At 34.3% G+C, this 12,554-nt stretch overlaps 1 protein-coding gene across 18 annotated transcripts in view; it reads right to left on the bottom strand.

The window, feature by feature from the left end:
- The window catches only part of MEF2C (myocyte enhancer factor 2C), a 140,673-nt gene that overhangs the window by 93,414 nt on the left and 34,705 nt on the right, over window positions 1-12,554 (bottom strand). Inside the window, exon 3 of one of the 18 annotated variants that reach the window (XM_083817179.1) lies at window positions 3,021-3,108. The exons of the other annotated variants lie outside the window; for them this stretch is intronic. The gene's annotated coding sequence lies outside the window, so the exon portion shown is untranslated. The remainder of the gene's footprint in view (window positions 1-3,020; window positions 3,109-12,554) is intronic. 18 annotated transcript variants of the gene reach the window in all.

Here is a 12,554-nt window from a genome sequence, read left to right as displayed (position 1 = left end):
TAAATATGAACTGCAACAAGCACTAACAGTTGACGCAGAATTTCTAATGGAGCATTGAAATTTCTGAAAAGTAAAAAAGATTTGAGTACACTGTTTCACATTTTTTTTTCACATTGTATTCTAATAATCCCATACAAGATGTTAATTTTAGATCATTCTTTTACTAAAAACAGCAAACCCTGAAACAGATTTAGTGCATAGAGCTGAAAATATCCTGTGGAAAAAAATCTGTACAGAAATCAGATCAACCCAAATCCTGCCATTACTCAGCACTGCAGTGACATGCAGATGTTTGTAGTGGTTTAAAGAGCCGGGGGGGCTGGAAACTCTACGTACTCAAATCCAACATGATTGCAATTGAACCTCATCAAAGTAAGAGCTCATAATTTGTCACAGAAAACAGCCAATTAACATATGTTAGAAAAAGGCTCCCATAAAGATAATATATGATTAAAGATCCAATTCAGCTGTCACAAATAAAAATTTTGCATTTTAAAAAGAAATATCAGCCTGGGTTTTTGAATTTTTGTTTACATTGATAATGGTTACCACATATATGTATATATATATAAACTATAGGAAAAAAAAATAACAACAACAGAAAGCAAACTAAAACAAACCAAAAAACAAAACAACCAAAAACCTATTAACCCTAATTATAGTATTTCCTCCAGGTTTGGACTTACAACTTAGGGGGATCCGGGAACTAAGGCAGTATTTACTGTTCTGACTGTTGTGCTGTGAATAGCTAAGACCCTTTCCAAAACACAACAGTTGTTTTGTTTTAGTGCTATTTTAGAAGACAGACCTTCATTGTGAGTGAGGTGGCCTTCATTGATGCACTTTGTTGTCAAGACATTCCTCTGAAAACACAGCAGATCCTTATTGCTACAAAAAATACAGTACTGTAAAACCGTGTATGATAGCCCCAGGGCCAGCACTGTGATCCTGGCCATTCAAATGCATAGCCACAAGTAAATCTGGACTGCAGCCAGTTCCATTATTTCACATTTACATTGTTGAACATCAGATAGAATGTAGCCTGCAACAGTCTTTTAAATAAATACTTTGATTAAATAGTTTTCAGGTATATGTGCATGGAAAATGAAGCCTGTTGCTTCATCAACGTAGAATCCTGACTGTGATGCTGACTGCGATGCTGACTGCTACCTGTTCCGAACAACAATTTTTATTCCTTGTGTTTTGCACAGCAATATTTTAATTACTGAAACTGCATAATTAGGATGCTATTTCTTATAAGCATTATCCGTTTTTCCTGCTATCATTTGGGGTCCTATGTGGGAGTCAGCAAACTCTGAAATTATTTGAATGGTATTTTATTTTGTATGTCTGAGTGTGTGTGTCCTTGTCTTTACATCATGTTGTAAAAGGAAGTGCTTCCTCTTTTCTGTTTGAAAGAGACCCAAGAAAAACAAAGTTTTGAAACTCAGTGGTCTGACTGGATATTAATCTGTATATATCTTAATATTGCTTTAATTCCTGTTCAGTCAAATACAAAAGTAGGGACAAATTTTAATCAATGCTAACAAATAATAATAGAATGGAAAAAAAAAATCATAAGTGATGATGATTTTTAAGAGATTTTTTGCCATCTTTAAATTCCTGCAATGTTTCAAAAATGCTGTTTCCATTAAATTAAAGACCAAGACTAAAAGCACTGCATGTTTCTGATTCATTTACATGGTGCAAAATATCCTAATACCCTTTAATATTCTTTATTACATTATATTAACATGAAAAATATTCATTGTGAATCACTGTACTGTTTTAACAAAACACGGTGAATAATGTTAAGGTTATGCTGCCTTTCTTTTCCTCAAGAGTGTGTTCATTGATTCCCAAGCAATCAGTAAAACTTTTGATTAAGATCTCAGAAATAGCTGAAAATCCCAAAGCTTCTCTGCTATTGAAACTTCCCATGTCTTTGACTGTCCCCAACTAATGACAGTAAACTATGCAGCCTCAAGCTAAAGAGATTAATTTCCATTCTGCAATGAATAGACAAAAAGAGTGGACAAAATCCATTTTACTATCAACTACATTCTTATGTCTATTCAAGGAAATACAATTTTGGCCCTATAGAACATGGATGGAAATAATAAAATTCAATGTGCAAATCAAGTTGTACTTCATAAAACATATAATAAATAAGAATTACACAAGAACTATATTTTGTTTGTATTTGCTTTTTTTTTTTTTTTTTTTTTAATAACAAGACTACATGTTATGGAGAAGCCAGCTTCAAAGTTAGTATTTATTTCTGATTATAAAGCTGCTTTACAAAACCACTGCCAACAGTAACAACAGAATAATAAAAATAATAAAAAACAAGTTCTGCATGGTTAGGAAATATTGTGTCAGTGATTTCCTATTCTGTAAATCTAAATTTCCTCTCTTCATAGGTAAAATCAGATAATTTTAGAAGTAAGGTAATGACAAGTGTCAATCCAGTGCTATTAAGCAATGCGTATTTCAAGCAGAATTATGAAATTGATGTGCTGTTTACTTAGCAGGATACCTCCAGGTACGAAATCCCCATTTTTTTTTAAATTTATATTTAACAAATTGCGCATGATGAAATATTTCCAAAAATTACTTCCAAAATATACATTCTTCTATCTATCTATCTATCTATCTATCTATCTATCTATCTATCTATCTATCTATCTCATGTTGCAGAATATTAAGTGAAAACCATCCAAGGCAGTAACGGCTTCTACTAACTAGAATTACTGAAGGCATGTCACAACGTAATTCAAAATATATTTTTTTTTTCTGCAGTTATTTAAAAAATCTAATTGTAGAGCTTGGAAACAGAGTTCCAGAAAACAACACCATAATTTCTGATTCTTTTGGCGCAAATATAAGTTTGCAGCATTCGTTCTGTCTATTTTAATATTAACACTGAGACTTTGGATGATGAAAAAAAAAATGAGGGTATTGTACTAAATGTCCAAAACCATTCTGGTTTCCAAGCTGCAGACTATATAAACTCTTACCCACACAGCTCTACAGCATTATCTTGTTGAAATAAAGGAAAAATATGTTGATGTATCTCAGCCTCTCTGATGAGTCCAGTGCTTGGCTCTGGAGAGGAGAGATGATGAGTTACTGGAAGGCTCTAAATACTCATAGGCTACAACAATGTGGTAGAGTAATAAAATATCATAAAAATGAAGCATAAAACTTTCAAAGTACTTCTCACAATTAAAAAAAGATTCTGTACAGTCATGTTAATAGTGTTAATAGTGTTATATACTGACACTTTTGCAGTTAGTGTATATAAGCTATAGATGAGCACTGAGGAATTGAAGGCTTCATTTTGCAGTTTTACAGAACCCATTGAAAATATTCAAGTATAAATTAGGAACTTTAACTGCAACTATACTTTTCTCTGTTAAAATTTCTAAGTTACTGAAACCTAAAACGGATACTTTCAAGTCATTTTAATCATCCAGCATTTCCCACACCAGCTCATGGATTTACTTTTCAACACCAGCAGCTTGAGACAAGAACAATCTGATTTATAGCCCATGCTAGAGGAGCTTGCTGTACAGTTGTCATTTTTTTCTTGGCTCCAGTAGATGGAAGCAACTCTCTTGCTGCGTTTTAAGTTTAGTGTGGTTTGGGGGCTCTTTTTTAGGCCAAAATCTTTATTTTTATATTTATTTTGTTGTCTGTTGATCCTTTGATGTTGGATTCCCAGATAATTTGTTCCAGTTCCCAGAGCAGTTTCTTCAGATGAGAGCCATGCATTAGTAAGTCTGTAACTCCTGCTGAAACCTCTTGCAGGGATAAACAGAGACTGTTGCAAATCCACACCAGCTTGTTTCTGGAAACCTCACTGCTGCTTAGTTCTGCAGAAATAGCCACTGACATCTAAGAAATTGCCTGTGGTCTCAATTCAGGTGTATATGGACTGGTACTTGGCAATCTTACAGTACAACACCTTGCCAGATAAAAAAAATAAAAATACATGAGATCCTGCATTCTTTTCCCTATTTCAGTTAAGCCACAGCATCACTCTCTTCCCTTCACTGGTGATGAAGTGTGCTGACCAAGACACTCAGCATGGTGCCCAGGGTAGGCAGGTGTTAGGCTCTAGGACCACAGGCCACCCTGCTCAGCCTGGTGGGTCTGGCAAGAAGCAGAAGAGCAGCAAGAGCAGTGGTCTGATACTACCTGGAGCAGACTGTAAAGGTTTGTCCAAAATGGAGCAGGCTTTGTACCTGCCATGGACAAAACATATTCTGCGTCAAGATAGATTTGCATACAGGAGAGTAATAATATTTGCCCTTATTTTCTCAGCCCATAAGTCAGTGTCATGCTCTTCTGCCACCTAAGAAGGTAAGATTAGATGTTCATCTTTTTAAAGACCTGTCACCCTCAATTAAACACGTGTCAACTGCTCTTAACCTCTGTGACATACGGTCACCCCGGTTAATGAAAAGACACTTTTTTCCTAAGTCCCTGCAGTCAAACCAGTGTGTGCTGTGATCCTGTTGATTCTCAGAAGCTAATCAATGTCAAGCTGGGTCAGATTTACGTGCCACACGTTCTTTAGGATAGGGACAATTTCTCCCTACAAGCTTCTATAGTACAGAAAAGTAACAGGTAAAGAGCCTTCACTCATAACTAGAACATCCAGATATTACTGTATTCTTTCACATATTTAACTGTACCTGACAGAAGAACTCCACACACGTACAGGTAATGTATGAATTGAGACATTTTTTAGCCAATGTTGTTTTGAAGGCTAACAGAAATGAGAGTGTTCCCAGTTAGCTGCAAAACCAAGATCCTGATCACTGTGAACATTAAAGATGAGGGACAATTTCTCAGGGATTGTTGTAATAGGAAAAGGAGTAATAGTTTTAAACTGAAAGAAGGTAGATTTAGATTAGATTTTAGGAGGAAATTCTTCCCTCAGAGGGTGGTGAGGCCCAGGCCCAGGCTGCCCGGGGGAGCTGTGGCTGCCCCATCCCTGGCAGTGCCCAAGGCCAGGCTGGATGGGGCTGGGGGCAGCCTGGGCTGGTGGGAGGTGTCCCTGCCCATGGCAGGGGGTGGCATTGGGTGGGCTTTAAGGTCCTTCCAACCCAAAACATTCTCTGATTCTATGAGTTCATGAAAATCTTTATAAAATGAATTATTTCTAATGTCTTGGCCAAATTCCATCTTGGATCATTATTCAGCTCACATAAATTATAATGCAGTTGAAGAAGGCATTTTTTGATTTTTGATTTAGACATATTTGGAGATGTTTTGTCCTGTAACAAGTGTCAGTATTTCACTTTGGCTTTGCTTTCAGATTCAGGTAAACTATATATGTCTCTTGCTTATATTTTGCCTTCAATGGTTGTATTGAGGCCTGTTCTGTACTACACAATTAGAAAGTATTTTTATTAATAGGATGTTTTTCATGTCTGAAGTGAGCAAAGTTTTCTTTCTTACTGCCTTTTCACAAAAAGTAATGCATAAAGAAGAAAAATACATACAAGAACCTCCTTAATGAAGATTAATCAGCATATGAACATTTTACACATATATCTATATTTATTTATTTATATCTAATTAATATATACATTTCCTCTTCTCAAAAGTAATTCATTGCAATATGGAGCTTTTGGAAATACCGTTTTATAGATGACTATAACAATGCCATGAAAGAAAACCATGAATTAAACCTAAAAGAATGACAATACTTAAAATTCTTGAGTACTGTCTGAATACACCTAGCTTAATTGTTAATCTTAATAATCATATGGTTTATGTGGACACAGCTAACAGATAAGAGGAAGAACAGCTTCATTTAATTCAGGTCAGCTCTTATCACAACAGCAGAAACAAAGGTTCCTGTAAAAGCTGTTACAGCCAAAATTCTTCTTTGTATTAGTTAACACAGAGAGTGATACGGATCAAACCAGTGGGCATAATTCAGTTATAAATTGGCCAAGAGGTAAATCATGATATTATCCCTGGAGTGCAGAGATCATTCTTCATATGATTTGTTATTTATTTATTTTTAAAAGGTCAAATTTTCCTTTTTGAAACTGGTGTTAGTACTCAGTGTTTTTAAGAGCCTCTTTCTAACTGTTTTAGAGTTCTTATAGAAAACAGATATCTTATGAACAATAGCCTTAGTGGCAGCATTTTCAGTCAGACCTGTGGGGAATTTGATAGACTTTTAGTGCAGCAGCCTTTTTGGTCTAATTTTTAATATGGTTATGGTAATGATTACATTTTATGGCAAACATGTCACTTATTTCTTAGCAAACTGATGCCCCAGTTTCATGTCAAGCTGGAGATGTCAAATCTCACTATTTCTTAGAAAATGTTTAAAATAGGCAAATTCCAATGACAGGAAGGAGGGGCCTAATTGCATGACTGGTAAATAGGGCCACTGAGATTTACCAGAAAATATATGTATATGTATTTTCCAGATCTATTTCTCAGAAACAGGTATTGTCAGTCTCCATAAAAACAGATTCATATTAATATTAGAATGCATTAACATGAGACACACACCGAGGATGTGAAAGCCCGTGCTATGCTGCTGACTTGGCATCATGAAAAAGACTACATAGAAAAGTTATCCACACCAAAAAAATGTTATGGAGGCAGGAAAGAACAAGACTTTTTCTTCTCAATCATATTTAAAGTTTGACACAGTCAGTCTAAGAAGGAGGTTTCTGTATTGCATAACATTTTTTTACACTACCCATTTATAACATCTTTATAGGTGAAATCCAATTTCTCTGTACTCTTTTTGAGATGGAGAGACGAAACAGGGAACAGATATGTCTGCTAAATAAAAAACTCTCTGTTATCAAATTTTCCTTCAAGAACTGCTCAGAACAGAAGTTTTCACGTTGTGATTGAACAGAAATCACTGATCAACAGCAATGAAGCTATTTACCAGGAGACAGGTATGCGCTATTATATGATAGAGTTGGATGCACTTTTAAAAATTGATACCCATAAGTACTGTTTAGTAACACTATTCTGTCGTGTACAATACAGCTATTCTTGGTGTAGAGATTTTTTATTTTTATTTTTTATTTTTGCCAGTGATGCTGGATGAGGTATTCCTACTTTACAGGCTGAAAAATTTATGAAAACTAGATTTTCTTCAAATTCTACTGTCTGAAAAATGTTTAGGAGAAATTTTCTTCTGCATATGCGTGGCTTCTCACTGAAGTTCTGTGGGTATGAATTCTGCTTGCCTACTCTCCAAGTCATGTTGTAATTTCCAAAACATAAACCAGTTGTTGCATATTACAGACATAATGAAATAAACCAGAGCTGAAGTACAATTGAAGTCTTCTAAAGAAAAGGTTCAATGAAAGAAGTGCATGTAATAATGGCTTTTAGCCTTGTTTAATTTGGGTTTTAACATTAAAAATAAAAATATAAATAAACAAAACCAAACAGAATTATCTGATCCTTTTTATTATGTGTCAGAATAAGGAAACCTATATGAGGGAACACAAGTGACATGGGAGTGGGCAGAAAGCATCAGAAACTAAGTTTAATTCAGGGGAATAATAACCATCATTAACTCTGAACAATTCCTAAATTTTTGACAAGAAATGCTTTAGCCTAAAGTCAGGCTGAAGAATAATTCTTTACAAGGCAGTATCTATAATGTACTGAACAACTCTGAATTAATCTGACAAGATATCAGAAGCTTCCTCTGTGTTTAAATGTCTGTCACAAAAACATACAAGACTGCCAACTTTGGGTGTGGTCAAATTGTTTCCAGTGGACTGAAAGGGTAGGAAGTCCTCAAACGTGCCTTATGTTAATTCTGAGTCAGACACAATAATCAGAAATAATAACTTCCAGTGGGTGTAGAAGTTGAAATTAACTGAGACTAATTTGAGGAAAAATTATAGCACATGCACTGATTTAGTTTCTATTGAACCATATTAAAACAAGAAAACACAAACCTTCAAATTTTAAAACAGACATTTTACTGTGTTACTTTTCTCTGGTTGATCAGATTAAACTGTCTTTCAAAAAGATTAAAAAGAAAAGAAGCAGTTAAGTAAGATAAAGGTGGTGATGCAGCACAAATTTGAATTTCTTAGTACTCTGTTTAGAACAGCTCCAAGGGCAAATGCTCTTTCCAAGGCTGTATTGTATCTCAATCTATTTTGTCAAATGCCAATGGTGACTTGGAGTAAGTTGTTTAATGTTTGCTATTAGTAATAGGATACTTTAAAAATCTGAAATTATAGCCTACAATTAAAAAATAAATAAAAACGCACATTTTCCAAGGTACAGTCTACAAGATTCACTTGTATAAATTCATTTATCATTAAATTTATAAAGGACACTTTATATTCCATTTTGTTGTTAAATTGCATAGGATGACATGGTTTTATTTTTACTTAAATTGAGTTTTTCCCCCAATTTTGGTCATATTTCAACTCAAATGCATGGCATTTTCCACCTGACAGGGTAAAAATCATTCTGGGATATTGAAAGACTGAAAATTAGGCATAAGCAGGGTATAATAGGGGCCTATTCTCACTGAAAGAAAAGCAGATTGTGAAAAATAGGATGCAATATACGTGGTACATTAAGATTATTAAAAAGTATCCTTTTTAATAAGAATTATAAACTTAAATCCTTTTAAAATGATAGGATGAATATTAATATAAACTGTCACATTGTTTTTGATCAACTGCATAGTTTTTTAGTTTTTACTGCTGAAATTGGGTCCACTGTCATGACTGTGGGGTTTATATGCACACAGTAGTCTTACTTGTCATGTACATTATGAAACCAAGAAGTGCGAAGGGTTAATATATGCATAGCACAGAAATGGTGGCTAATCTCAGCAATATTGTGCACCTGTTACTCTTTTTAATTTTTTCTCTGTTCGGGGAATAATGATCAGTAACAATAAGCAATTTATTTCTACACTCCTCTTCTGCCAGTTACATAATAACGAAAAAAATATCCTAGTTTGCATTTGAAGAATGACAGTGATTCCCTGTAACTGAAAATTTGGTAAATCTGTAATATAATGCTTTGTCCTTGCACTCTTCAGTAAATCTAAGATGGTTTTTAAAGATCTGTGCTGTAACAGAGCACTTCAGAAAACACATTCTACAACTTCTGTTCACTTTTAGTCCTGTTGCTTACCAATGATTCAACCTGAGATGACGAAGCAGTGTCCCTCGATTCGATTATAGCTGAAATCTCTGTTCTGACTTTTTTCATTCATACACATACATCTTATTTCCCTTTTGCCGTCCATAATAATTTAATGCTTTAGTTACATTAGTTACATGAAATGGAATGGAATAGAAAAACACTTTAAAGGTGCAATAATTTCACAGCTTTCATGTATGTTTTTAAGAAAAACTGCAATGTAGGTGAATGTTATATGCAATGTATATATGTTATGTTATATGCAATATCCTAAGGAGATAATTCTTCATTAAAACACATAGATATTTAAGTAACAGAGAACTGACCAAGTAACTGACTTGGTCGGTCATGTGACTTATCTATTGTCCTCTGTCTCAGTACCTGAACACTTGTTAATGCCCTTGACATCACTCCTTTTACCTCTGCTTTGTTTGAAGTCATGTATCTCCTTTGGTGATGCAGCAAATTTTACCATTTTAGTTCTTATGTCAATAGACTGGAAATATGTTCCCCCTCTTCAGCCCCATAAATTTACATGTAATATTTCACTTTTAGGTCACTAAACACCACCACATGAACTTGTCAAAATTAACCACAGAAAAAGATTCCAGAAGTTACCTTGACTTATGCATTCCATCAAGTCTCAGGGTACTACAAAAAGGACTGAGAGAGATCAAACAAGATCGAATTGCAGATCCTGGGCAGTGCCTTGTTTAAATACATTTGTTCAAGATAAGAAGGAAGAGGAAAAAGAAAATATGCATTCTCTTGTTAAAGTAAAAGCATTTTTTTGTGTGTGTCAAATATATTAGAGAAATTGTTCAAGAACAGTTCATCCTTACACAATGATTACTTGTGCAAATGTGAAGTTCAGGGTCAGCCTGGGTTATCAGACATGGACTGTAAGTGCCAGACAGGCAAGCTAAACTGCCTTCATTCTCCTTTCTGAACTGCAAAACAGCCACTTTCTAATCACAGACAGAAAAACAGGTGAGCAAAAAACTTTTTCTCTTAAATTAGATATAAATGTTGCATTCTGACACACTTCTTTTATAGTTGTATAAATTCAGACTTATGTAGGGCATAAATCCCTCAAGAACAGTGTCCTAAGCATCCAATCAAGAGGGAAAATCATATAAAATAATGTAATTCTTTAAGGATAATTTTGAATCATCTCACTGTGAGGATATTTCTAGTATGTATTTGCAAACAGCTCTGAAGCATGTTATCTATTATTTAATGTAGCAATTTTATGATTTTGATTTACAGCAGTGCTTTGGAAAAACAGCCTGAAACAGAATAATGCATTATTTTGTAATGCTTTGTGATGCTTTGTAAAATGTGCTGCATATCTCTATCTGTAATTGATCAATATCCTTACTGTGAGCATTAGGTATAGCATGACTAAGAACAAGTAGTATGTTATATTGGTTATTCAGTCCCTAAACTGTAATAGAGCTATTTCTGTACATTGAATAAAAATAGATTAACACATCTCTTTTACAGTTTTGTATCTAGGGAGAATAAATCATGAAGCCAAAGAACATAGGTATTCAATGATGCCACAATAAAATTTGCTCATAGGAACCGTTGCTATTGAAAACCACCATATCCTGCCGGGACTGTGTTTAAAGGCCTCATGATTAAGACTAAGTTACCCTAAAGACTATCCACTAATGAGGATTTGTAAAATCCCAAATTAATAATGTGCAATACTTTCAGATTGTTTCAAGAATTACCTGGGCTAAAAAAGTTCCTTAGTATTCTCACTGACTGTAATCCATTAGAAAACTACTAAAAATAACGACAAAAAAACCCACTCGTTAAAAAAATCATCTATTTAGCTGACCTAGCAGAACAAGGAGGTTGCATTGAAGTTAAATTTAGAAAGATCTAAATATAATGAAGTTAGCTTCAGGTATGCATGTCAACTTCCTCCTTTTTTTTTTTTTTTTCCCGGAAATAACTAATTTGTAAAATTTGACTTTAAAAAAACATGGCTTTTTTCCTTTCTCTCAAGAATAGCTTGTACTTTGTAATAATATATACAGTTTAGAAAATGTTCTGAATTCTTATCATTTTAATCAGACTATTTATGTAACTTGCATCCATGGAATACTTTAAAATTCAAAGGATTTCAAATAATTTATAAGCACACATCCAATCCTACAAAAGCTGCAGGGGGGCAGAGTGGAGAGCATTTTACTTGGTGAAAGTAATTGTGACATCGGTACAACTTCCAAAAATAGTAAACTTGAACAAATGTGTAAGTCTCTACAGTATTATGGCTTGTAGCCCCAAACCCACAAGCATGAACATATATGCCTAATTTGAAACACTTGAATAGTTCACTGAAGAATGCAGAACTGTTCATGTACCTAAAATTAAGTACACATGTAACAGCTAATATGAATGAAATCACAGAAGTTGTTACTGCATCCCAATGAGCGAAGCAAGACAATGAGAACCTGAAATCAATGAGTACATTAAAAATGCAAGATCAAATCCTTGATGTCACTCATATATCTCTGGTGGGTACGAGCTGCACACATCTGAACACAGCCACTACTGAGGTGAGAAGTAGTACTGATTATCAGTGCATGGAAGAACATTTAAAGCAATTTGGTAAATGTCTCAGATGACTCCACAACAGAATTCAGGAATATAAAATGCAATTAATTATTGGGCTGAAAATGCACATGCAATAGTGAAGCAAAAAAAAAAAAAAAAGCAACGTCTTATGTGTTGCACGAAGTATTTTATGAATGACCGCAAGTGCAGGATCTCTCTGAACTCATTGAGGCCATCAACTTTTGGCATCTAGTTTAAGCTTCTTCAAAGGCTTTATTTCCATCAATGGAAAAAATCAGACACCATGTAAACATAGATGTAGACATCTCACCAAAATTACAACAATTAGAAGTAGCAAGACAAACGAAGAAGAGAAACTTCCTTTCCATTGGAAACTGGAACAGAAGCTTATTGAGTTATTCTGCAGAGTGGGAAGAAGAAAGGAGTAATTCCTTGTTAGGAACAGGAGTAAATACTCTTTTTTTTTTTTTTTTTGGTTATTAAATGTACAAATGGCACATGTGTCATATTTAGTTACCAATTATATTGACACACTGTGTGTGTTAACATGGAAGAGCTGTTACCTTTATTATGCAACGCTGAACTCACCATTAAGAAGTCACTATCAATAATATACATTCTGATCTTTTTACCGTTTTCCCACACTACACCGCTAACATGCTGAGGTTACTCTACAAATAAGGGAATGAAAAATTTGAATTAATGACTCCAGCAAGAATTATTGAGATCAAACATAATAATGATAGTCCTAATAAGAGGCATGCTGAAAATAATAATGG

Source organism: Anser anser (assembly GCF_964211835.1).
Source record: "Anser anser genome assembly, chromosome: Z".
NCBI classification, from domain to species: domain Eukaryota; kingdom Metazoa; phylum Chordata; class Aves; order Anseriformes; family Anatidae; genus Anser; species Anser anser.
The sequence above is the reverse complement of the archived record's forward strand: the minus strand, read 5'-3'. Positions and strand labels throughout refer to the sequence as shown.